Here is a 25,330-nt window from a genome sequence, read left to right as displayed (position 1 = left end):
AGGGAGTACAGTGGAAGGCCGACCTGAGCTCCCCCACGTTCCTGCTGGGTGGGGAACAGCCCTGGGAAGAAAAGCCGCTTGCGCATCCCTTTGAGGTTACGGGCGCGAGCAGGCAGAGGGACTACGCTGGAGTGCAAAGCCGACACGGCCAGTCCGTTCCTGCCCGTGCGACCTCCGTGTCTCCGGGTTTGTGCCAGAGCCGCGGTGGATCCTGACGGCCAGCCCCCCTCTCCCAATACTGGTGCCTGTCCGCTGGTGGGTCGAGCCCCCCCGCGGTGTGGGGGATTAACATCTGCAGAAGAAAGACCATCTTCCAGCCAAACTAAGATGTCTACTTCTTTTCGTGGACAATGTGATACAATCCCTTTCTTACGGACACGCCCATCGCTACAAATTCCAGATGAGGCACAAAAACAGCAGGTGCTTCAACGGATATCAAGTGCTCCTTCAAGTGGGCTCTCCTCCACCTCAACTTCAACATCACAAATACTCCAGTCCTCAGAGGTGTCACCCCAATCGCACTTGCTTCCTCACATCTCCCAAGTCTCCAGCTGCCCGTCTGAGTATGGGGTAACACAGATGGTTGAGTCTGCACAGCTGTTTACTCATACTATAGCCTGGGAAACGGAGGTCTGCTCCAGAGCTTCTGTTAATCCAGACGAGGAAATGATCTGCACTGATGCCCAGAATCTTTATGAGTCTGATCCAGGACCAGATGAAGAAGGTTCTGAGCATAATGTAGACCCTCGTTCCCAAACTGCAACTCCTGTTGGTGGAGACAATGATGAAGACGATGATGAGACTCAAATACCTGATTGGAGCGACAACTTGACTTTTCGGTCAGGGCAGGAAGAGGTTGGCTCTGAGGACGACGGGTGTGAGAACACACAGGGTGATGATGATGAGGTTGGAGATCTCACTTACTGTCAACCCACAGTCAGCCAGTCGATGAGGTCAGCAGAGGTGGTGGAGGAGGATGTGACTAGCCCAGGGGATGGGGATGACTCGGTACCCGGACCTTTGCCTGGCCTTTGGGATGTCGCGGTGGTCGGCTCCCGGGCCCGTACCCTGGGGTCACTTTTTAAAAGGGTGGATAATTGTTAATTTTATAAGAGTTCGTGACGCCACCTGTGGTATCTGGTGAGAAGCACCAGCGCTGCAGCAGTCCACTGAGGCCGGTGATAAGGCAGCTCGATGGTATAGCTCCCCACAGGTGGAGCTAGGCCTCAGAAAAGAGTATGCAGGGGGAATGCAGGACAGGCGAGACCCAGCTGGGTCAGAGCAAGAACGGGAAGGGACACGGTAGTCACTTCAGTACCTTTTACTGGTGGAAATTCAGGCACATCCCGGAGCACTGTAGGGTGAAGGGTGCATATCAGGATCCTCCCCAATGAGCGGGTGTAGGGCCTCCTGTTTCTTGCCTCTGCGTAGTAAGTTTCTGACCTGCCTGGAGCTAGGCCTAACTTTGTCTCTGTCCTGCGCTGACTGACCTTGTGGTAGGGCCTTGTCTTGGAGTTCACGCTCCCAGTATGCGGGGCCTAAGCGTCTCCTGGCTCTGTTACGTATCAGCACCTTAGCGATCCTGGGACTTGTAGTTCTCCAGGGATTCCGGTTATGCCTTACTGGGTCATAGAGATCCCGGTAAGCTCGGATCCGGTGTCCGGTAAATGCTTTGGGGTGAGCTGGTTAAGCTCCTCTGCCCCCTATGTACTAACTCTCCACTCGCCTTCGGCCTACTCGGGCCCTCACTAGGCTATACACACTAACGGCAGCTTGCCGCGCTTCACCGATCTTATGGCGCCGGCACACCTTAAACTCTAACTGGGCTCCCTGAATCTAGCTAACAGGAGCCTCGTGCTCCACTGCTGAACTATTAACTGAGTTCTCTAGACTAGACTGAGCTCCACTGCAGACTGACCTCTCTTAGGCTTCTCTACTGCAGGAACTCTTCAGAGGAACTGAACTGCCTAGCTCCACCTTCCCTATTTATATCCCTAACGGGCTCCCTCTGCTGGTCTGAGGTGGAAGGTGGAGATGTGTGAATGTTTATGGGGGCCTCTTGTGGAGGATATCATCAATGCACTCTTCTAGGATCTGTGATACCAACTGCAGCTGGGCGTCACAGATGCTATTGACGATGAGGTTAGGTTGCGCCTTCCTGGACAGAGACGGAGTATTGAAAGCACGTCAACAACTGCATCCTCAACCACAACTCTGCCTCTGACCACAAGTCGTAGTGGCTCTTCAGGTCGCATGGGCTCTAAGCCTTGCATAGCCTGGGCATTTTTTCAGATCGATAAGGATGATCCAACTCGTGTTATCTGGAATATTTGTCACCAAAAGCTAACTAGAGGCCATAAAATCCATAGTTTGAGTACTTCATGCATGAACCGTCACATGGATATGAAGCATAAGTTGCAGTGGGAAGCTCACTGTGCTACAATGCGGCCTAGCGGGCCGGGCCAACCACCGTCTACCCCATCTTGTGCATCCGCGGCCTCTTCATCCTCTGTGACTGGGGGGACAGCAGTCACACATGTTTTTGGACGCAGACCTGCCACTTCTTTACCCGCAACAGCCAGTGTGATTGGCAGGTCATCATTTCATTTGGAAGTGGAAACACCAGCTGGTGTTGAGCGCTATCCGACATCGAGAGCACCACCTTTGGATCAAGGCAACCTAACTTTTCCGCCTGCATCTTCCTCACAGACCGGCAAGTTTGCCGGGGACACCCTACTCAACCCCGTCTAAGCACAACAGCCAGCCCTCGGTCCCTCAGATGTGGACAAGTAAAAGACCATTTCCTCCTAGTCATGACAAAGCTAAGAGGTTGAATTTCACCATCTGCAAGCTGTTGGCTACAGAAATGCTGCCTTTCCGCCTGGTGGACACAGAGGATTTTCGAGACCTTATGTCCGTCGCAGTGCCCCAGTACCAGATGCCCAGTCGGCACTACTTCTCAAAGAAAGGTGTGCCTGCGCTCCACCAGCATGTTGCACACAACATCACCGCTTCTTTGAGAAACTCTGTGTGTGACAGGGTGCATTTCACCACAGACACTTGAGCGAGTAGGCATGGACAGGGGCGTTACATGTCGCTGACTGGGCACTGGCTAACTATGGTGACAGCAGGACAAGGGGCTGCTGTCCAAGTCTTGCCGTCCCCACGAGTTGTACGTCAATCCTCTTTATCTAGAAGTTCCTCCACTGCTTCTGCCTCCTCAACCTCCTCTCGGTCCTCCACCTGCACCCAAAGCCTGTCTGGTAATGCCACCCGCTTTCTAACTGCGCAGAAGGAATCCTGCACACCTCCTTACTATGCTGGCAGCAGGGCTCAACGGCATCAGGCGGTGTTTACTTTGAAATATCTGGGAAATGTGAGTCACACAGCTGAGAAGTTGTGGTCAGCTCTGGAGACCCAGTTTCATGAATGGTTGTCTCCACTGGACCTGCAACCAGGGAAGGCCGTGTGCGACAATGCTGCAAACCTGGGTGCGGCCCTTAGCCGGGGCAATGTCACACACGTGCCTTGTATGGCTCACGTGATGAACCTGGTTGTCCAGCAATTTTTAGCCCACTATCCCGGACTAGATGGCCTTCTGCAGAGGGCACGGTCGCTGTGTGCTCACCTCCGCCGTTCGCATCCCGCAGCTCAACGACTTACATCTCTACAGAAGTCGTTGGGCCTGCCAGTTCACCGACTGAAATGCGATGTGCCGACACGGTGGAATTCAACTCTGTACATGTTGCAGCGACTGTGGCAGCACCGACAAGCCCTGGTGCAATACGTTCTGACGTATAGCCTGGGCCAACGAGATCCAGAGGTGGGGCAAATCACGCTGCAGGAGTGGTCTAAGATCAGGGACCTATGAAGTTGACGCGCCCCCTGGGCCGTGGGGTACCCGGAGCCGTGCCGGTAGACGCTGGGGGTTGTAGGCACTGTGGCGGTGACCCGGTCCGTGACCCAGGGCGGTCAATCCAAGGGTAATTTGTATATATGGGTTTTATAATGTCCGACTTCGCCACCTGTGGAGTGCGGCCAAAGGGACCGCCGCTGCGGAACAGTCCTCTGAAGCTGGTGGTTTTGCAGTAATGGTATTATTACTCCCCACAGGAAGAGTGTAGTTTCAGGGCAGCGTGGGTGGATGATGGTGGTTGTAGTGCAGGGAGTCAGTAATGAACACAGAGTCCGTGTGATGCAGTCCCAAGATCTTTACTCACAGTTGTTGCAGTCCAGATTACAGGTACCAGAGCAATCTCCCCCATCGTGCTGTGCGTACTCAGTGAGGGGCTCAGTCCACCCCCAGATAGCTCCGGAGTACTTAGCAGGACCCCCTTCTGTATGTCCTTTCTCTGGCCTTCTCCCTGCACCTCACACCCAGTGACACTTCTATCCGGTATCCTCGGGCCTTGGCGGGTGACGTGTGTTCCGTCCCCTGGGTCCTATGTTGCTGCCTTCTTAGTGAGACTGGTGTGGACTTTGGCCTGCAGTACATGAAATGCTGCAGCCTCCGGTTTCTAGTTGAGCCTTGCTGTTTCTCCGCTAGTTGAGGGACCGGTTCCCCTTATCTGGCCTGACCCCTATACCTCCTGGTAGCAGCGGGCGTACAGGTGGCCTTCTGCACGGCCCGTACCCCTAAGGTCCCTTCGGTTCCTGGAGCCTTCCTGCTCCCACTCCTCTCTTCTCTCCTTCAGTCCTGGGCCTCCCAGGCTAGGCCCGCCTCCGGAGCAGAGCTCATGCAGAGCCTCTGCTCCTGTCACTTCTCCTCCTCTGACTGGCTTGCTCTTTCTAAGATGGCTTCCTATTTATACTCTCCCTGTCATGTGCTCCCCTAAGCTGCTTTCTCCACCCACACCCACTGCATAGGACCCTCCCGCCAGCTAGGGACCTGGGACTGTGCTCTCCCTTAGGAGCAATCTCGCCCTACCCCCACTGCGGGTATGTGTTGGATGCAGGTCTTAGGGTCCCGAGCCATACTCCTTCCTTACCTGAGGGTGAGATACCACACCTCTGGGTGAGATGCAGTACCTCTGTGGTGACTGAACCCTCAGGGGCGCCACACACCCTTCTGCACAGTTTTGAAATGGCGACGAAGATGTTTAGTGCTGACGCCGATGCCATTATCAGCATGACTATTCCGGTGATTCACATGCTGGACCACACGTTAAACAGAATTCAGAGTCAGGTGGTGGGACAAGAGGAGGTGTAGGAAGTAGAGGAGGAGTTGTATGCGGAAGGGATAACATCTCCAAGGTCCAGACGGTCGGCAGCACCAAGGCGGCAGGCATGGGAGGGTGGGGGAGAGGGATTAACCAGGGCGCATGGTAGCAGACAAACTGTTGAGGAAGGTGCAGGAGCCGAGGAAGAAGTGGAGGACGAACTGACGATGGGCATGTAAGACTCATCAGATGAGGGAGACCTTGATCACATTTCTGTTGTGTGAGGTTGGGGGGAGAGGGCAGAGGAAGGAAGCATGATTCTTACCTCGCTACCAACACAACTAGGACTTGGTCCTCCTGGATGCGCAAGACACATGAGTGCCTTCTTGCTGCACTACCTGCAACATGACCCTTGGATTGTCAGAATTCAAAGTAATCCCGACTACTGGGTTGCCACACTCTTAGATCCCCGGTACAAAAGTAAATTTGCCGAAATAATTCCTGCCATAGAAAGGGATTCACGCATGCAGGAGTATCAGCAGAGGCTGTTGCAGAATCTTACATGTGCTTTTCCACAAAACACCAGTGGTGCACGTAGTGAATCTCACAGTTCTAACTTGCAAACCGTGGGACTGTGAAGTCTTCATCACTCAAACCGTAACAGTAACACAGTATCTGCTGGTAACAGCAATTTTGTGGAATCGTTTCACCACTTTTTTAGACCATCCTTTGTAAGGCCACAGGAGACAAGAAGTCTGACACATAGTCAACGCCTAGAGAGGATGGTGCAGGAGTATCTCCAAGTGAACATCGAAGCCATGACTGTGTCACTGGACCCTTGCTCATTTTGGGATTCCAATCTGGAAAAATGTCCGGAGCTCGCCACTCACGCCTTGGAGATCTTGTCATGCCCTGCAGCCAGCGTTCTCTCTGAATGTGTGTTCAGCGCTGCTGGTGGTGTGCTGACAGATAAGCGCACGCGGCTGTCCACTGAGAATGTAGACAGACTCACGTTCATAAAGATGAACAAATCATGGATCCGCAAGGACTTTTCTACCCCTGTGTCATCCTGGGGAGACTAAAAGCTTGAGGATTTGGTAAAATCACCTCACCAACCTTTTTAAGCAACTCTGGGGCAATTGATGCCACTTAAGTGGTGTCTGTGCCACAATTTTTGGAAAAAATGGAGACTCTTTTTGGAGTCCCCTTGCTGTGTTTTACGTGACGTTGGCATCGTCAATTCCAGGTGTAGTTTCTTTAACTGTAAGAAACTACATACACTATGGCTTTGGTTAACACAGATGGTTGAGTCTGAAGAGCTGTTTACTCAGAGGTCTGCTCCAAAGCTTCAGTATCTGCTAGTCAGCGTAGAATTTTTAACTGCATCTAGCTTAGGCAATACTTTGGGCGCAGTAGCCCAGCTGCGAAGCAAGCTGCACCGCCTGTGTATCTAATAAGAATTTTTAAATGCATCTAGCCTAGGCAGACTGTGGGGACCCCCAACCAAACCCAGACGCTCAGCCCCCCTACCGCCCCCCTTTCCTTGACAATACAATAATGTAACTCTTACAACTGGATGGGTGAGGATCGGTCACAGCTTTATTAACTCTTTATACTCATTCCATTAGAAAGGCATTTTATTTCTAAAATAATTCAGCTTGTTGCAGCATACCCTGGGTCTCCACACCGGCAAGTTGGCCAACAAGTGTAACTCTCCGACATGTCCTTTCTATTTCCAGGCCACGGAGGATCCTGTGTACTCGTATGCAGGACTCTGACCCCCATCCATCACTCTTAACACTTCTTCCACTCCGTCCTGGAGTCCTGACAGGAATATGTCCAGTCCAATATCCATTAAGTGAACACCGTCGGGCCGTATGAGGCCTGCTTTATCTCCTTCCAGTTGTCGGTGTTGTATCACTACACTGCCTCTGTCTCTTCTAAATTTTGCCATCCGAATATTTATTACCCGCCTTGTCCGTTCGATGGCCGTGATGTCTCACGCACCTTGCCATACCGCTATCGGCACAATCTCTGACCATACTATAGTTAGTTTTGTGAAAAATTCTCTGAAGCGCTCAGTGTCTAGTTTCATTATTGCCATTTGTTATGCGCTCTTGTGATGACCTAGATCGTTTCCCCCGGCATGTATAACTAAGATGACTGGACCTCTTGCCTCTCTCCCTACCTTTATTACCTCCATTAGTACCTGTGGCCATAGCAGGCCTCTAATACCTCTCCAGTTGAAATATGTGTTATGAAACTCTAATTTCCTCCCGCCTGAGCGGACTTTCGCCCTTTTTTCTGCCCAATATATATACGAGTGGCCTATCACCCACACTGTTGGCTTAGCGTCACCTGTAAAAGAAACAAACCACGTTAGGATAACAAGTCCGGTCTTATGTATCTCGCCAAACACGTGGATCGCCATCTCCCTATCCTCTGAACTTCCGTTTCTGACAGTCCTGCTCTTGCTGCTTCCGTGGCCGCGCCTATGCGGAATGAGTGTGTCCCGTAATCTTTGGGGTGGTTCCCTGCCGATGTTAGGCATTTATTAAATATAGCTTGGAACTGGTATCTTGATAATGGCGGTCCATCAATGTGTGATAGGAAGAAATTACTTTGTGATCTGATGGTTATATATGTTTTTACTATTGTTACCCGACTCAGTGTACCGTTTGTGGGTTGAAGAAGTACCCAAGTGCCCCTGCCCGCTGGAACCGTTTTCGATTTGCGTATGCGTAGACGTATTGCATTATTGGCTATGACTACGTCCTGGTGTAATAAGCCTCCACTGGTGGTAATTTTGGATTGAGGGACTAATTCGCTTATGCATAGTGCCCTGAAGAAGGCGATCGCAAATGCGGTAGACAGTAGTGTTGCTTCAAATTGTGAGTGTCATGTTAATGGTGTTAGGGATATGATGTGAGAAATCAGTTTTAGTGACACAGGACGGGACGTCTACACTCCTGACTTGGCTGACCCCTTTTCCACCCTTTTATGGATTGTCTGATGATGAATCTCTTTGTCACATCTCCCCAATTCAGTAGTTGGAAGTGAAATGCTACTCCGGTCAGACACCGCTGCGCTGACGCCCCTGATATGCCCTTCATCATTAGCTGGTGGAGAAATTCTATGGTGACTAGTAATCTGGCTTGGTCAACCCGTCTGCCTGCTACTAGTCGTGTCCACTCTTCCCATGCCATACCGTATGCTTGCCATGTCGACGGGGCAACTGACGCTCTGATTAATGGCATCAACTATTCGCCACTAGATCCCATAGGGAGGGTGGACAACTGTTGCCCGATGGGTGGGCGTTGGGGAGGAGCTCTGTGAAAATCTGCCAATTGAATTGTGATAAAGCGTTAGCAGCAGAGTTAGACCCCTCAGCATCGTGGCTAGCGCGGACCCATACATTGTGTTTTAGGCACAGGAATGCTAGCCAGCGTAGTAGGCCTAGAACTGGGAGAGACGATGATGCCATCTTATTAATGCAGTGCGCTAGGCTGATGTTTTTTGTTATGAAGCGTATATTTTTGTTAGCCAGGCGCGTGCCCCATATTTCTATTGCTACCACTATTGGGAAGAAAAATTATTTTCCGGGCTAGATGCAGCTAAAAATTATTATTAATTTCAAAGCTGGTGGAGCTTGGTATAGATGGCCTAATACAATGAGTACCACACACTGCTACAAGCCCAAATATTTTTTCAGAGCTAGATGCAGATAAAAATTATTTTGAATTTGCAACCTGGTGGAGGTTAGTATAGATGGACTAATAGAACAAGTCCCACACACTGCTACAAGCCCAAATATTTTTTCAGAGCTAGATGCAGATAAAAATTATTTTGAATTTGTAACCTGGTGGAGGTTAGTATAGATGGACTAAAAGAACAAGTCCCACACACTGCTACAAGCCCAAATATTTTTTCAGAGCTAGATGCAGATAAAAATGATTTTGAATTTGCAACCTGGTGGAGGTTAGTATAGATGGACTAATAGAACAAGTCCCACACACTGCTACAAGCCCAAATATTTTTTCAGAGCTAGATGCAGATAAAAATTATTTTGAATTTGCAACCTGGTGGAGGTTAGTATAGATGGACTAATAGAACAAGTCCCACACACTGCTACAAGCCCAAATATTTTTTCAGAGCTAGATGCAGATAAAAATTACTTTGAATTTGCAACCTGGTGGAGGTTAGTATAGATGGACTAATAGAACAAGTCCCACACACTGCTACAAGCCCAAATATTTTTTCATAGCTAGATGCAAATAAAAATTATTTTGAATTTGCAACCTGGTGGAGGTTAGTATAGATGGACTAATAGAACAAATCCCACACACTGCTACAAGCCCAAATATTTTTTCAGAGCTAGATGCAGATAAAAATTATTTTGAAATTGCAACCTGGTGGAGGTTAGTATAGATGGACTAATAGAACAAGTCCCACACACTGCTACAAGCCCAAATATTTTTTCAGAGCTAGATGCAGATAAAAATTATTTTGAATTTGCAACCTGGTGGAGGTTAGTATAGATGGACTAATAGAACAAGTCCCACACACTGCTACAAGCCCAAATATTTTTTCAGAGCTAGATGCAGATAAAAATTATTTTGAATTTGCAACCTGGTGGAGGTTAGTATAGATGGACTAATAGAACAAGTCCCACACACTGCTACAAGCCCAAATATTTTTTCAGAGCTAGATGCAGATAAAAATTATTTTGAATTTGCAACCTGGTGGAGGTTAGTATAGATGGACTAATAGAACAAGTCCCACACACTGCTACAAGCCCAAATATTTTTTCAGAGCTAGATGCAGATAAAAATGATTTTGAATTTGCAACCTGGTGGAGGTTAGTATAGATGGACTAATAGAACAAGTCCCACACACTGCTACAAGCCCAAATATTTTTTCAGAGCTAGATGCAGATAAAAATTATTTTGAATTTGCAACCTGGTGGAGGTTAGTATAGATGGACTAATAGAACAAGTCCCACACACTGCTACAAGCCCAAATATTTTTTCAGAGCTAGATGCAGATAAAAATTATTTTGAATTTGCAACCTGGTGGAGGTTAGTATAGATGGACTAATAGAACAAGTCCCACACACTGCTACAAGCCCAAATATTTTTTCAGAGCTAGATGCAGATAAAAATTATTTTGAATTTGCAACCTGGTGGAGGTTAGTGTAACATACCTGGCGGCGTCCTTGCATAGTGGTCCATCTCCCACTGTGCTAGAGCGCGCACTTGATCTCCAGTCCAGACTGCCACTCTGGCTTCTTTCCATGTTGTCTGCTTTGCTTTGCTCTTGCTGTTTAGGGCGACGCCCGCTGAACTTCCTGTTTCTTGTAGCTGCTGCTGACACTCCCCTGATGCGTCCTCAGCCTATTGCTGTCTGTCACCTGGTATTTAACCCAGCTCCTCCTTGGAATCCTTGCCTGAGCATCTTGTTCTGTCAGTTGGCTTCTTGTCACTGATGTGCCAGGTCCTGTCTATGTTTCCTGCCTTGCGGTATCAGTTCCCGTGTCTGAACTGTGTCCTGTCTGTGTACTCTAGCCAGCTGTCTGTCTCCCTTCCTGAGGCTGTATTTCCAGGCCTGTCTGAACACGCTCCTAGCCTGTTCGTCTCGCCCTCTGGGGGCCGCATACCCAGACTCGCTCCTGTATTTGTTGCAGTGCAGTTCCTGTCTGAACTGTCTCCTAGCTTCCTACCTGTTTTGTCTTTATGTCCGTTTGTTCCCTTTTTCTGCAGTGTCTGAACCAGCACTTGGCTTTACCTAGGCTCGTTCCTGCATTTTGTTGCAGTAACTGTTCTTGTCTGAACTGTCTCCTAGCTTCTTACCTGTTTTGTCTTTATGTCTGTTTGTTCCCTTTTTCTGCAGTGTCTGAACTAGCACTTGGCTTTACCTAGGCTCGTTCCTGCATTTTGTTGCAGTAACTGTTCTTGTCTGAACTGTCTCCTAGCTTCTTACCTGTTTTGTCTTTATGTCCGTTTGCTCCCTTTTTCTGTAGAGTCTGAACCTGCACCTAACTTCTACTCGTTGTCATTGTACTTCCGTTTGTGAGTTGGAGTCCTTTTGCTACTTCTTTGCAAGTACCTTGTGTGTATCTGGTTTTGCCTTTCTTTTCCAGTCTGTTCCGTGTGAACAGAGCTCTGTCCCCTTTGCTTTGTCTTTGTTTACCTCTTCGGCGATTTATCTCAGCCCTGTCCACCGCGTCTGCGGTTTCGCTCTGCTCAGCCTTGTCCACCACGTCTGCGGTTTCCCTCTGCTCAGCCCTGTCCACCGCGTCTGCGGTTTCGCTCTGCTCAGCCTTGTCCACCACGTCTGTGGTTTCGCTCTGCTCAGCCTTGTCCACCGCGTCTGCGGTTTCGCTCTGCTCAGCCCTGTCACCGCGTCTGCGGTTTCGCTCTGCTCAGCTTTGTCTACCGCGTCTGCGGTTTCGCTCTGCTCAGCCTTGTCTACCGCGTCTGCGGTTTCGCTCTGCTCAGCCTTGTCTACCGCGTCTGCGGTTTCGCTCTGCTCAGCCTTGTCTACCGCGTCTGCGGTTTCGCTCTGCTCAGCCTTGTCTACTGCGTCTGCGGTTCTGCTCTGCTCTGCTCAGCCTTGTCTACCGCGTCTGTGGTTTCGCTCTGCTCAGCTTTGTCCACCGCGTCTGCGGTTTCGCTCTGCTCAGCCCTGTCTACCGCGGCTGCGGTTTCGCTCTGCTCAGCCCTGTCTACCTCGGCTGCGGTTTCGCTCTGCTCAGCCCTGTCTACCGCGGCTGCGGTTTCGCTCTGCTCAGCTTTGTCCACCGCGTCTGCGGTTTCGCTCTGCTCAGCCCGGTCTACCGCGTCTGCGGTTTCGCTCTGCTCAGCCTTGTCTACCGCACCTGCGGTTTCGCTTTACTCTGATTACCGCATCTGCGGCTCTGAACTCGTCTCCCAGTCTGTACTGGACCCTACTCAGCCTGCGCTCTAGCCTGCCTGTTCCTGTATTCCCCGGTGTGGGTCAACAGCCGTGTCCGGAGTCTGACCTGGAGTAGACCCTGGTCCCTCTGCTCGGTTCCTCCCTGGTGCACTGACGTCGTATGCCGTCGTGCGACCTTGGTCGGATCGAGCAGATACTTAGTTACGCCCCTCCAGGCACTCTCCGGTTCATGGCACAGTGGAACCTCTAAACACGCACACGCCAGTCAGTCCGGGCGTGTGCATTACAGTTAGTATAGATGGACTAATAGAACAAGTCCCACACACTGCTACAAGCCCAAAAATTTTTCAGAGCTAGATGCAGATAAAAATTATTTTGAATTTGAAACCTGGTGGAGGTTAGTATAGATGGACTAATAGAATGATGCTATGCCCAAAAGGTTTTACTTGGCTAGGTGCAGTAAAAAAATTTGTATTCTATACACAGGTGGTGTAGCTTGCAACACAGATAGGCTACTCCACTGACTAAGACACACTGCAAGAGGCCAAAAAGGATTTGCTTAGCTAGATTTAGTCAAATGCTGTGAAAAAAACTTGCACAGCACTGGCACAGACCTGCCTGGCAAACAGTGATAGGAACTGATGTAACCTAGCCCTCAAAAGGACTGCAATTACAATTAGTCTTTACTCCCAACCTATCCATTTAAGAGCACAGACCTGCCTGATAAAAGTCGTAGGAAATGATGTAACCTAGTCCTCAAAAGGACGGCAATCACAACTATTCCCTACTCCCAAGCTATCTGTAGATTTGTGCGAAAATTGGCTTGAAATTAACACTCAAAGTATAGCGCACATAGCAACAGCGGTGCGGTCTAACACGCAGCTGCAGCAGTGAGAAAATGGTGGCTATGTGGAAAATGGCTGGGTCTTATAGGGCAAGGACATGTGACATACACTGCCAATGACACGTGCCCTTGCTTGTGTGAAAAAAAGCAGTTCGCTCCGTGTGTGCGCTGCTGATTGGCTGACAGATTGCACCTCCCCACTGTAAATGCGGGAAAGAGAAAAAAAAATGGAGATCTTCATTATTTATGCAGAGATCCATCCCCTGCCCCTCCCCCCGCCCCGCTGTACACTCAAACTGCGTATTAACATTAATTTTCAGCATTACTGAGAAAAAATCCAGCTATGATTTTGGTGCAAGAACAGTTATCGAACATAACCTCGAACAGACGCATTTTTTACAAATTGTTCGTGTTCGCCGAACGGCTCGAACACAGCCCAAAACAGCTCGAATTTGAGATTGGCGAACAGTTCGAGTCGAACACCGCTCATCTCTAATCCTGAGTTACTTCTTCAAGGATTCTGGCACCACGCCCGTGCCAGTCAACTCAGATGAAGTTTTTGAAGTGGAGAACATCTTGGCCTTGAAGAGGGTGAGAGACAAGATTTTCTTCCTTATTGACTGGAAGGGTTTCGTTCCGGAAGGGAGGTCCTGGGAGCCTAATGAGAACATTCACACTCCGATTCTCCTCCAGAACTTCCTCGATGGCCTGAAGAGGGGGGGGGGGGGCACTGTTAGTGCCATGCTGGATTCCCGCTCTGACAGGCAGGGACTCCGGCGTGTCGGTACACTTACTCGTGCGGCCAGCGCTTTCCCCTCCAGTGCTCTGCCTGCTTTCAACAGGACTTGCGGCCTTGTCCTTAAGGCACGTGCACTCTCCCACCTTCTTAAAGGGCCAGCGTGTGCACTTGCTATTACGTTTCCAGCCAATGGCTGTGGGACATTTCATATACAGTACAGACCAAAAGTTTGGACACATCTTCTCATTTAAAGATTTTTCTGTATTTTCATGACTATGAAAATTGTACATTCACACTGAAGGCATCAAAACTATGAATTAACACATGTGGAATTATATACTTAACAAAAAAGTGTGAAACAATTTAAAATATGTCTTATATTCTAGGTTCTTCAAAGTAGCCACCTTTTGCTTTGATGACTACTTTGCACACTCATGGCATTCTCTTGATGAGCTTCAAAAGGTAGTCACCGGAAATGGATTTCACCTCACAGGTGTGCCCTGTCAGGTTTAATAAGTGGTATTTCTTGCCTTATAAATGGGGTTGGGAGCATCAGTTTTGCTGTGCAGAAGTCTGGTGGATAGACAGCTGATAGTCCTACTGAATAGACTGTTAGAATTTGTATTATGGCAAGAAAAAAGCAGCTAAGTAAATAAAAACGAGTGGTCATCATTACTTTAAGAAATGAAGGTCAGTCAGTGTGAAAAATTGGGCAAACTTTGAAAGTGTCCCCAGTGCAGTTGCAAAAAACATCAAGCGCTACAAAGAAACTGGCTCACATGAGGACCGCCCCAGGAAAGGAAGACCAAGAGTCACCTCTGCTTCTGAGGATAAGTTTATCCGAGTCAGCAGCCTAATAATTCACTGGTTAACAGCAGCTCAGATTAGAGACCAGGTCAATGCCACACGGAGTTCTAGCAGCAGACACATCTCTTCAACAACTGTTAAGAGGAGACTTTGTGCAGCAGGCCTTCAAGGTAAAATAGCTGCTAGGAAACCACTGCTAAGGACAGGCAACAAGCAGACGAGACTTGTTTGGGCTAAAGAACACAAGGAATGGACATTAGACCAGTGGAAATCTGTGCTTTGGTCTGATGAGTCCAAATTTGAGATCTTTGGTTCCAACCACCGTGTCTTTGTGCGACGCAGAAAAGGTGAACGGATGGACTCTACATGCCTGGTTCCCACCGTGAAGCATGGAGGAGGAGGTGTGATGGTGTGGGGGTGCTTTGCTGGTGACACTGTTGGGGATTTATTCAAAATTAAAGGCATACTGAACCAGCATGGCTACCACAGCATCTTGTCGCGGCATGCTATTCCATCCGGTTTGCGTTTAGTTGGACCATCATTTATTTTTCAACAGGACAATGACCCCAAACACACCTCCAGGCTGTGTAAGGGCTATTTGATCAAGAAGGAGAGAGATGGGGTGCTACGCCAGATGACCTGGCCTCCACAGTCACCAGACCTGAACCCAATCGAGATGGTTTGGGGTGAGCTGGACCGCAGAGTGAAGGCAAAAGGGCCAACAAGTGCTAAGCACCTCTGGGAACTCCTTCAAGATTGTTGGAAGACCATTTCCGGTGACTACCTCTTGAAGCTCATCAAGAGAATGCCAAGAGTGTACAAAGCAGTCATCAAGGCAAAACGTGGCTACTTTGAAGAACATAGAATATAAGACATATTTTCAGTTGTTTCACACTTTTTTGTTAAGTATATAATTCCACATGTGTTAATTCATAGTTTTGATGCCTTCAGTGCGAATGTACAATTTTCATAGTCATGAAAATACAGAAAAATCTTTAAATGAGAAGGTGTGTCCAAACTTTTGGTCTGTACTGTATGTTGCTTCCTCCCTGATGGGGAGGTGCCTGACTAACCTTCCTGTTCTACAGTCTATGGGTACTAGTCCACGCTACTACGTCTGACTATCTACCTGCAATCCAGCCTGTCGCACTCCGGTGCAATCCAGCCTGTCGCACTCCGGTGCAACCCAGTCTGCCGCACTCCAGTGCAACCCAACCTGTCGCACTCCGGTGCAACCCAGCTTGCCGCATTCCGGTGCAACCCAGCCTGCCGCACTCCGGTGCTATTTTGCTTGCCGCCCTTGGGAGTCATCCTGTCTGTCCTACTGGGTCAGGCTGCTGGGCGTCCGTTGGTCTGTTCTGGAGCGGCACCTGGCACCTGGCGTTCATCGGGAGCCAAGCCTAACCTCACCAACAGAGGCTCTAGCGAACAGTCAGGTGCTCACTTAGTCTCGCCCCTCCAGGCTCTCCGTGGTCCGTGGCACAGTGGTTCCACAAACCACATTGGCACGTTGCCCCTCGGGAGGGGGCCAGTTGGCTTTGTGTTATAAAAAGTGTGCTGCTTATCTGATGGTTAGTGCTGTGCTCACTTATTACATGTACAGTCATGGCCAAAAGTATTGAGAATGAGACAAATAGTAATTTTTCCAAAGTTTACTGCTTCATTTTTTGTAATGGCAATTTGCATATACTCCTGAATGTCAAAGAGTGATCAGCTTAACAGCAATTACTGTACTTGCAAAGTCAATATTTGCCCAGAAAATGAACTTTAACCCCGAAAACACATTTCAACATCATTGCAGTCCTGCCTTAAAAGGAGCAGCTAACATCGTTTTAGTGATTGATCCATTAACACAGGTGTGGATGTTGATGAGGACAGGGCTGGCGATCAATCAGTCATGATTAAGTAAGAATGACATCACTGGACACTTTAAAAGGAGGCTGGTTCTTGGTATCATTGTTTCTCTTCAGTTAACCATGGTTATCGCTAAAGAAACACCTGCAGCCATCATTGCACTGCACAAAAATGGCCTAACAGGGAAGAGTATCGCAGCTACAAAGATTGCACCTCAGTCAACAATCTATCGCATCATCAAGAACTTCAAGGAGAGAGCTTCCATTGTTGTCAAAAAGGCTCCAGGGCGCCCAAGAAAGACCAGCAAGCGCCAGGACCGTATCTTAAAACTGTTTCAGCTGCGGGATCGGACTACCAGCAGTGCCGAGCTTGCTCAGGAATGGCAGCAGGCTGGTGTAAGTACTTCTGCACGCACTGTGAGGCGGAGACTCTTTGAGCAAGGGCTGGTTTCAAGGAGGGCAGCAAAGAAGCCACTTCTCTCCAGAAAAAACATCAGGGACCGACTGATATTCTGCAAAAGGTACAGGGAGTGGATTGCTGAGGACTGGGGCAAAGTAATTTTCTCTGATGAGTCCCCTTTTCGATTGTTTGGGACATCTGGAAAACAGCTTATTCGGAGAAGAAGAGGTGAGCGCTACCACCAGTCTTGTCTCATGCCAACTGTAAAGCATCCTGAAACCATTCATGTGTGGGGTTGCTTCTCAGCCAAGGGAATCGGCTCACTCACAGTCTTGCCTAAAAATACAGCCATGAATAAAGAATGGTACCAGAATGTCCTCCAAGAGCAACTTCTCCCAACCGTCCAAGAGCAGTTTGGCGCCCAACAATGCCTTTTCCAGCATGATGGAGCAACTTGCCATAAAGCAAAGGTGTTAACTAAATGGCTCATGGAACAAAACATAGAGATTTTGGGTCCATGGCCTGGAAACTCCCCAGATCTTAATCCCATTGAGAACTTGTGGTCAATCATCAAGAGACGGGTGGACAAACAAAAACCAACAAATTCTGGCAAAATGCAAGCATTGATTATGCAAGAATGGACTGCTATCAGTCAGGATTTGGTCCAAAAGTTGATTGAGAGCATGCCAGGGAGAATTACAGAGGTCTTGAAGAAGAAGGGGCAACACTGCAAATATTGACTTGCTGCATTAACTCATTCTAACTGTCAATATAACCTATTGGTACTCATAATATGATTGCAATTATATTTCTGTATGTGATATAAACATCAGACAAACACTAATAAAAACCAGAGGGCAGCAGATCATGTGAAAATATAATTTTGGTGTCATTCTCAAAACTTTTGGCCATGACTGTACAGGTGCTTTTCACAAAATTAGAATATCATCAAAAATGTAATTTATTTCAGCTCTTCAATACAAAAAGTGAAACTCATTATATAAAGTCATTACAAACAGAGTGATCTATTTCAAGTGTTTAATTGTGTTAATGTTGATGATTATGGCTTACAGCCAATGAAAACACAAAAGTCATTATCTCAGTAAATTAGAATAATTAACGAAAAACACCTGCAAAGGCTTCCTAAGCATTTAAAAAGGTCCCTTAGTCTGTTTCAGTCGGCTCCACAATCATGGGGAAGACTTCTGACTTGACAGATGTCCAGAAGGGAGTCATTGACACACTCCACAAGGAAGGTAAGCCACAAAAGGTCATTGCTAAAGAAGCTGACTGTTCACAGAGTGCTGTATCCAAGCATATTAATGGAAAATTGAGTGGAAGGAAAAAGTATGGTAGAAAAAGGTGCACAATAGGGTTGAGCGAGTATGTTCTGTCTGAGTATGCTCGGGCCGAGCTCCGAGTATTTACAGCTGCTCAGTGATATGGTTGAATCGCTCCCGTGTGCATGATTTGCAACTGTTTGACGGCTTTATTACATGTGAGGAATGTGTAAGAAATAGAGCTCGGCCCGAGCATACTCGGCGAAAGGGTTAATAGAACATACTCGCTCAACACTAGTGCACAAGCGACCGGGATAACTGCAGGATTGTTAAGAAAAGGCCATTCAAAAATTTGGGGGAGATTCACAAGGAGTGGACTGCTGCTGGAGTCATTGCTTCAAGAGCCACCACAGACAGACGTATCCAGGACATGGGCTACAAGTGTCACATTCCTTGTGTCAAGCCACTCATGACCAATAGACAATGCCAGAAGCGTCTTACCAGGGCCAAGGAGAGAAAGACCTGGACTGTTGCTCAGTGGTCAAAGGTGTTGTTTTCAGATGAAAGGAAATTTAGCATTTCTTTTGGAAATCAAGGTCCCAGAGTCTGGAGGAAGAGTGGAGAGGCACACAATCCAAGCTGCTTGAGCAGCCTAGTGTGAAGTTTACACAATCAGTGATGGTTTGGGGAGCCATGTCATCTGCTGGTGTATGTCCACTGTGTTTTATCAAGGCCAAAGTCAGCGCAGCCATCTACCAGGAAATTTTAGAGCACTTTATGCTTCCCTCTGCTGACAAGCTTTTTGGAGATGGAAATTTCATTCTCCAGCAGAACTTGGCACCTGTCCACACTGCAAAAAGTACCAATACCTGGTTTAAAAACAACAGTATCACTGTGCTTGATTGGCCAGCAAACTCACCTGACCTTAATCCCCATATCTATGAGGATATGAGAATCTATGGGGTATTGTCAAGAGGAAGATGAGAGACATCAGACCCAACAATGCAGACGAGCTGAAGGGTGCTATCAAAGCAACCTGGGCTTCCATAACACCTCAGCAGTTCCACAGGTTGATCGCCTCCATGCCACGCCGTATTGATGCAGTAATTGCTGCAAAAGGAGCTCCGACCAAATATTGAGTGCATTTACTGAACATACTGTCACAGTTGTGTCAGAAGTAACAGACAGTCACCCTGCAGTTGGTTGCAGGAGATCTCTTTGTTTGGCATTACAGACAACTTCTTAGAAGCTGTATCTCTAGGACCCAGTGGCTACCTTCCTTTGGCTAATTAGTACACTGGCCTGGGTGTATAAATACCTGCTGTGTGCCAGAGAGAGGTGCCAGCCATATACATTACCCCTTGTGAAGGCTTGAGCAAGAGCAATACTTCTTCCTCTCTGGTGATAGAGGATGTGTGCGCATTTGTCTGGAGTCGACTAAAGCTAAGCAATTTTCCCTTGTTTGTCTCTCCTTGTTGTCTTTAGTGTTCAGTGGGGATCGACTAGTGCTTATCCCCTCCCTTCCCTTGCCTGAGTCTTACGCCAGGAAAAGACAAGGCGAGGTACACGTGCGTCGATTGGTTAAGAACCAACATAGGGATGTTAGTGGAGAAAGGTTGACACTAGATAAGCCTAGGAGGTCTCCACTCCCCCCTTTCCCTAGAGTCTGGGCTCCCTTTCCCTCTTCCCTTTGTGTTGCACTTAGTCTTTCCCACACCTTGCGTGACATTATCGCCGGCCAAGCACATTTTGAAAAGGAAAAAAAAAAACTTTTTTTGACACTTTGTTTGTTTTTTTTCTTTGTGTGTTTTTGGGCGTGGACCTTTTTTTTCCTTTTCTCCTTGGTTGGGTTTAGTTGCAGAGCTCGCAGAGCAGTTCCGCTGTCTGTCCCTGTAGGTGAATGACCTCCGCTGTGAGGTTCAGCAGCAGCATCAGCGGCTACATGTCGCCAATGTGGGGTCTCTGCAGGTAGGCCTGTCCAGCCTGAACCCAAGGTTGCCCTCCCGGACAAGTTTTCAGGAGGTAGGGACAAGTTTTTTGTTTCCAAGGAAGCCTGCAAATCGTATTTTAAACTTCATCCTTACTCCTCTGGAAATGAGGAGCAACAGGTTGGATTTGTGATCTCTCTACTGCAGAGATATCCTCAGTCATGGGCGTTTTCTTTACCGCAGGACTCGGTTTGTCTCCAGTCTGTGGAGGGGTTTTTCGGGGCTCTGGCCCTCATCTATGATGACCCTGACCAAGTCACCTTGGCTGAGTCTAGGCTACTCCGCCTTCAGCAAGGGAATCTGTCAGTGGAGACTTACAGTTCGGAATTCCTTAGATGGACAACGGATTCCAAATGGAATGACTCAGCCCTTAGAAGTCCTTGGAGGCTGCAATGTCGTTGGCCATGTGTCTTGATAGACGCCTTCGGGATAGACGAGTGACACAACCTTCTCCAGGGCCTTCTTGTTGGGGCTGTGAACCTCTGCCGGGGGAGCGGTCTGGTCGTGAACCAGTACTTGGGGAGGTGGAGGAACCCGTGCAGTTAGGGGGTGTCTCTGCATCATACATCTCCCCAGAGATTCGCAAGAAAAAAGGCGTATGTTTTTTTTGTGGGGAAAAAGGGACATTTTGTTGAGACCTGTCCTTCAATTCCTAAACAAAAGGAGACTCTATTAACTCTTGGTAGTCTGGAGTTGGATAAACAAGGGGTGCATTTGTTGCCAACCTGCAGTTCCTGCTTTGTCCTGACAGCATAGGCGGTGCTAGAGAGCAAAACGGAGAAAATTTCTGTGTTTGTTGACAGTGGAGCCGGAGTCAGCATGGTTGATGCTGAGTATGTGAAAACTCATGGTCTTGCTTGCTATACTTTAGCTAACCCTATTTCCATCTTTGCCATCGACTCGGCGCCACTTGCACAGAAAGCATTTACTCAGATTATACATAATGTAAAATTCAGGGTGGAGTCAATTCTTTGTGGAATAATCCCTTGCTATGTCCTGGACAATCTTCCCACACCTATTGTTTTGGGTATTCCTTGGCTTGTTAAACATAATCCGTTGGTAGATTGGCAAACCGGGGAGATTATTGAATGGGGAGATTACTGCCATGAGAACTGTTTAGATATTTCCCTTGCTACTGTCTCTATGGAACTATTACCTGCTTTTCTGTCTGGTTTTGAGGACTTTTTTCTGAGAGGGGGTGTCAGGATTTGCCTTTTCATCATGCATATGACTGTCCTATTAACCTGACCCCCGGAGCTAAACTACCGAAGTCCAGACTGTAGTATAATCTCTCTGGCCCTGAGAGACAAGCCATAAAGGATTTCATTGCGGAAAGTCTGGAGAAGGGACATATTAGACCCTCATCTTCTTTGTGAAGAAAAAAGATGGTGGTCTACCCTCCCTGTTTAGATTTCTGGGAAATAAATCAAATTACCATCCGTGATCCACACCCTCTTCCTCTGATTCCTGATTTGTTCAGCCAGGTTATAGGGGCTAAGGTATTCTCCAAGTTGGATTTAAGAGGAGCCTACAATCTGGTTAGAATCAGAGAAGGGGACGAATGGAAAACAGCATTCTATACCCCGGTGTTATGCACACGCCCGGACTGACTGGCGTGTGCGGGTGTTGTGGTTCCACTGGACCATGGACCGGAGAGTGCCTGGAGGGGCGTGACTAAGTATCTGGCCGATCCGACCAAGGTGGCACGACGGCATACGACGCCAGTGCACCAGGGAGAAACCGGGCAGAGGGACCAGGTGCTACTCCAGGTCAAACTCCGGACACGGGGGTTGACCCACACTGGAATTACTGGAACAGGCAGGTTAGGCTGGCACAGACTGGTGGATGTAAGCAAACACGGCAGGTATGCAGAGGGGTGGATACAGGCAAGTATGCAGGCAGGGAGGTACTGGCCGAAAGGACGGGCTGGAGCACAGAAAGGTTAAGACCCAGTACAGACTGGGTCACAGAACCGCAGATGCGGTAGACAACCACAGCAGAGAGGGAACGCCCAAAGCGGTGGGCAAGAACAGAGCAGGACGGGGCTGCAGGAGCAGCGAACACAAGCAGGGCAGGACAGGACTGCCGGAGCAGCGGGCAGAAGCAGGGCAGGACAGGACTGCCGGAGCAGCGGGCAGAAGCAGGGCAGGACAGGACTGCCGGAGCAGCGGGCAGAAGCAGGGCAGGACAGGACTGCCGGAGCAGCAGGCAGAAGCAGGGCAGGACAGGACTGCCGGAGCAGCGGGCAGAAGCAGGGCAGGACAGGACTGCCGGAGCAGCGGGCAGAAGCAGGGCAGGACAGGACTGCCGGAGCAGCGAGCAGAAGCAGGGCAGGACAGGACTGCCGGAGCAGCGGGCAGAAGCAGGGCAGGACAGGACTGCCGGAGCAGCGGGCAGAAGCAGGGCAGGACAGGACTGCCGGAGCAGCGGGCAGAAGCAGGGCAGGACAGGACTGCCGGAGCAGCGGGCAGAAGCAGGGCAGGACAGGACTGCCGGAGCAGCGGGCAGAAGCAGGGCAGGACAGGACTGCCGGAGCAGCGAGCAAGGAGTCAGAGCAGGACGGACAGGGCTCTGTTCACACGGAACAGACAGGAAGGGAAAGGCAGAGCCAGATACCCACAGGGTACTTGCAGTGAAGTAGCGAGGGGACCACAAACTCACAAACGGGAGTACAGAGACAACAAGCAGGAGTTAGGTACGAGTTCAGACTCTGCAGAAAAAGGAAAGGAACGGACATAGAGGCAAAACAGGTAAAGGATAGGAGAGAGTTCAGACTGGAACTGAGTGTACGGAAGAGACCGACACTGCAGCGGGATACAGGAGCGGGTCTGGGAATACGGCCCCCAGAGAGGCGGGACGAACAGGCAAGGAGCGTGTTCAGACAGGACAGACAAGATACAGGAACGGATCTAGGTAATCGGCCCCTAGAAGGCAGGAGGAACAGGCTAGGAGCGTGTTCAGACAGGCCTGGAAATACAGCCTCCAGGAAAGGCAGCAGGCAAGAGTACACAGACAGGACTCAGTTCAGACACGGGAACAGATACTGCAAGACAGGAGAAATAGACAGGACTCAGTTCAGACAGGAACAGATACCGCAAGGCAGGGACACAAACAGGACACTGTTCAGACGGGAACAGATACCGCAAGGCACAGACAGGCAGATCTAGGAATACGGCCCCTAGAAGGCGAAAGAACAGGCAAGAAGCGTGTTCACAAGAACAGACCACAGTTCAGACACAGAACTGGAAAACAGGCAGGAAAACAGGATAGGACCTGGCATGTCAGAGACAAAAAGCCAACTGACAGGGCACAATGCTCAGGCGCCATCTTGAGGAAGAAGGTGGTATAAATACCCAAAGATGGACAGCAATAGGCTGAAGGTGCAACAGGGGTGTGTCCGCAGCAGGTACAAGAAACAGGAAGTTCAGCGGGCGTCGCCCTATGCAGCCAAAACAGACAAACAGACAGCAAGGAGGGAAGCCAGAGAGACATTCTGGACTGGAGATCAAGTGCGCGCTCTTGCACAGTGGGAGATGGACCACCATGCAAGGACGCCGCCAGGTATGTTACAGTACCCCCCCCCCTTACGCCCCCTCTTTTTCAGGCCTGCCAGAATCTTCCGCAGGGAATTCGAGGACCAGTCGTTCACTTCAAGGTGATCACTTCCACTGTCCACAGGAAAAATTGATCTCATCTGGTTAGCTAGGATGCTACCTCCTATCCAGCCATCCCTAGCAACAGACGAAACGGGTGGAGTACCAGGAACAGCACACAAGGAAGTCTCTCTCCACATATTTTCAGGTGGCACCCCAGAGGGTACAGGAGACGACTGGAAGTCCTTCACCGGGTTGGAGGGGGACAGAGACTTGGGGGTAATCTGTGCTTCGAGGTACATCTTGTCAAGCTCACAGGAAGAAATAGACGGGTTATCAGGTACATAATGAGGAAAAGTCACTGTCTCTTTGTTATCTGGTGGTACCCCGGAGAATTCAGGAAACAACTGGAGGTCCTCCGCCGGGTCAGAAGAGTGCAGAGGCTCAGAGAAAACATCTGCTTCAGAGTACACTAGGTCGGACTCACTGGAGGAAGCAGGCGAGGTATCGGGTACCGAGTATAGGAAAGTCTCTGTCCATTCACCACCAGGTGGCACCCCGAAGGGTTCTGGAGACAACTGGAGGTCCTCCGCCTGGTCAGAGGGGTGTAGAGACTCAAGGGTAACCTCTGCTTCAGAGTACACAAGGTCGGACTCACTGGACGAAGCAAGCGAGGTATCAGATCCAGGATATAGGAAAGTCTCTGTCCATTCACCACCAGGTGGCACCCCGAAGGGTTCTGGAGACAACTGGAGGTCCTCCGCCTGGTCGGAGGGGTGTAGAGACTCGGGATTAACCTCTGCTTCGGAGTACACTAGGTTGGACTCACTGGACGAAGCGAGCAAGGTATCAGGTACAGAGTAAAGGAGAGTCTCTGTCCTTTCGCTACCAGGTAGCACCCCGAAGGGTTCTGGAGACAACTGGAGGTCCTGCGCCTGGTCGGAGGGGTGTAGAGACTCGGGAGTAACCTCTGCTTCGGAGTACACTAGGTTGGACTCACTGGACGAAGCGAGCGAGGTATCAGGTACAGAGTAAAGGAGAGTCTCTGTCCTTTCGCTACCAGGTAGCACCCCGAAGGGTTCTGGAGACAACTGGAGGTCCTGCGCCTGGTCGGAGGGGTGTAGAGACTCGGGATTAACCTCTGCTTCGGAGTACACTAGGTTGGACTCACTGGACGAAGCGAGCGAGGTATCAGGTACAGAGTAAAGGAGAGTCTCTGTCCTTTCGCTACCAGGTAGCACCCCGAAGGGTTCTGGAGACAACTGGAGGTCCTCCGCCTGGTCGGAGGGGTGTAGAGACCCGGGGGTAACTACCACTTTGGGGTACCCATTGTCAGGCTCACAGGACGAAGCGGACAAAGTATCGAGTACCGAGTGTAGAGAAGTCTCTCTCCATTTGTCATCGAGTGGTATCCCAGAGGATTCAGGAGGCAACAGGGGGTCCTCCGCCAGGTAGTAGAGGTGCACAGACTCAGAGGTAACCACAGCTTTGGAGCATCCTTGGACATGCACACCGGTTAAAGTGGGTGAAGCATCTGATGCTGGGTGCAGGAAGTTCTCCTGTGTGGAGTCTGGATGGGCAGAAGTCTCTTCGGGCAGGAGAACCGGAGCACTACCCACGCACATTACCCGTTGGGGCTTCTCCGGGATACAGGGAGATGAAGCTTCAGTAGGGACTTCAAGGTTGGGGTCAGGAGGTCTCAGGGAGGACAGACCCTGGCGTGACGGCTTGCCTCTACGTCTAGCACGTCTG

This window comes from Phyllobates terribilis, unplaced genomic scaffold (genome assembly GCF_046119375.1).
Source record: "Phyllobates terribilis strain yellow unplaced genomic scaffold, ASM4611937v1 Scaffold_1__5_contigs__length_1240528914, whole genome shotgun sequence".
NCBI classification, from domain to species: Eukaryota; Metazoa; Chordata; class Amphibia; order Anura; family Dendrobatidae; genus Phyllobates; species Phyllobates terribilis.
This window is presented reverse-complemented; position numbering follows the sequence as displayed.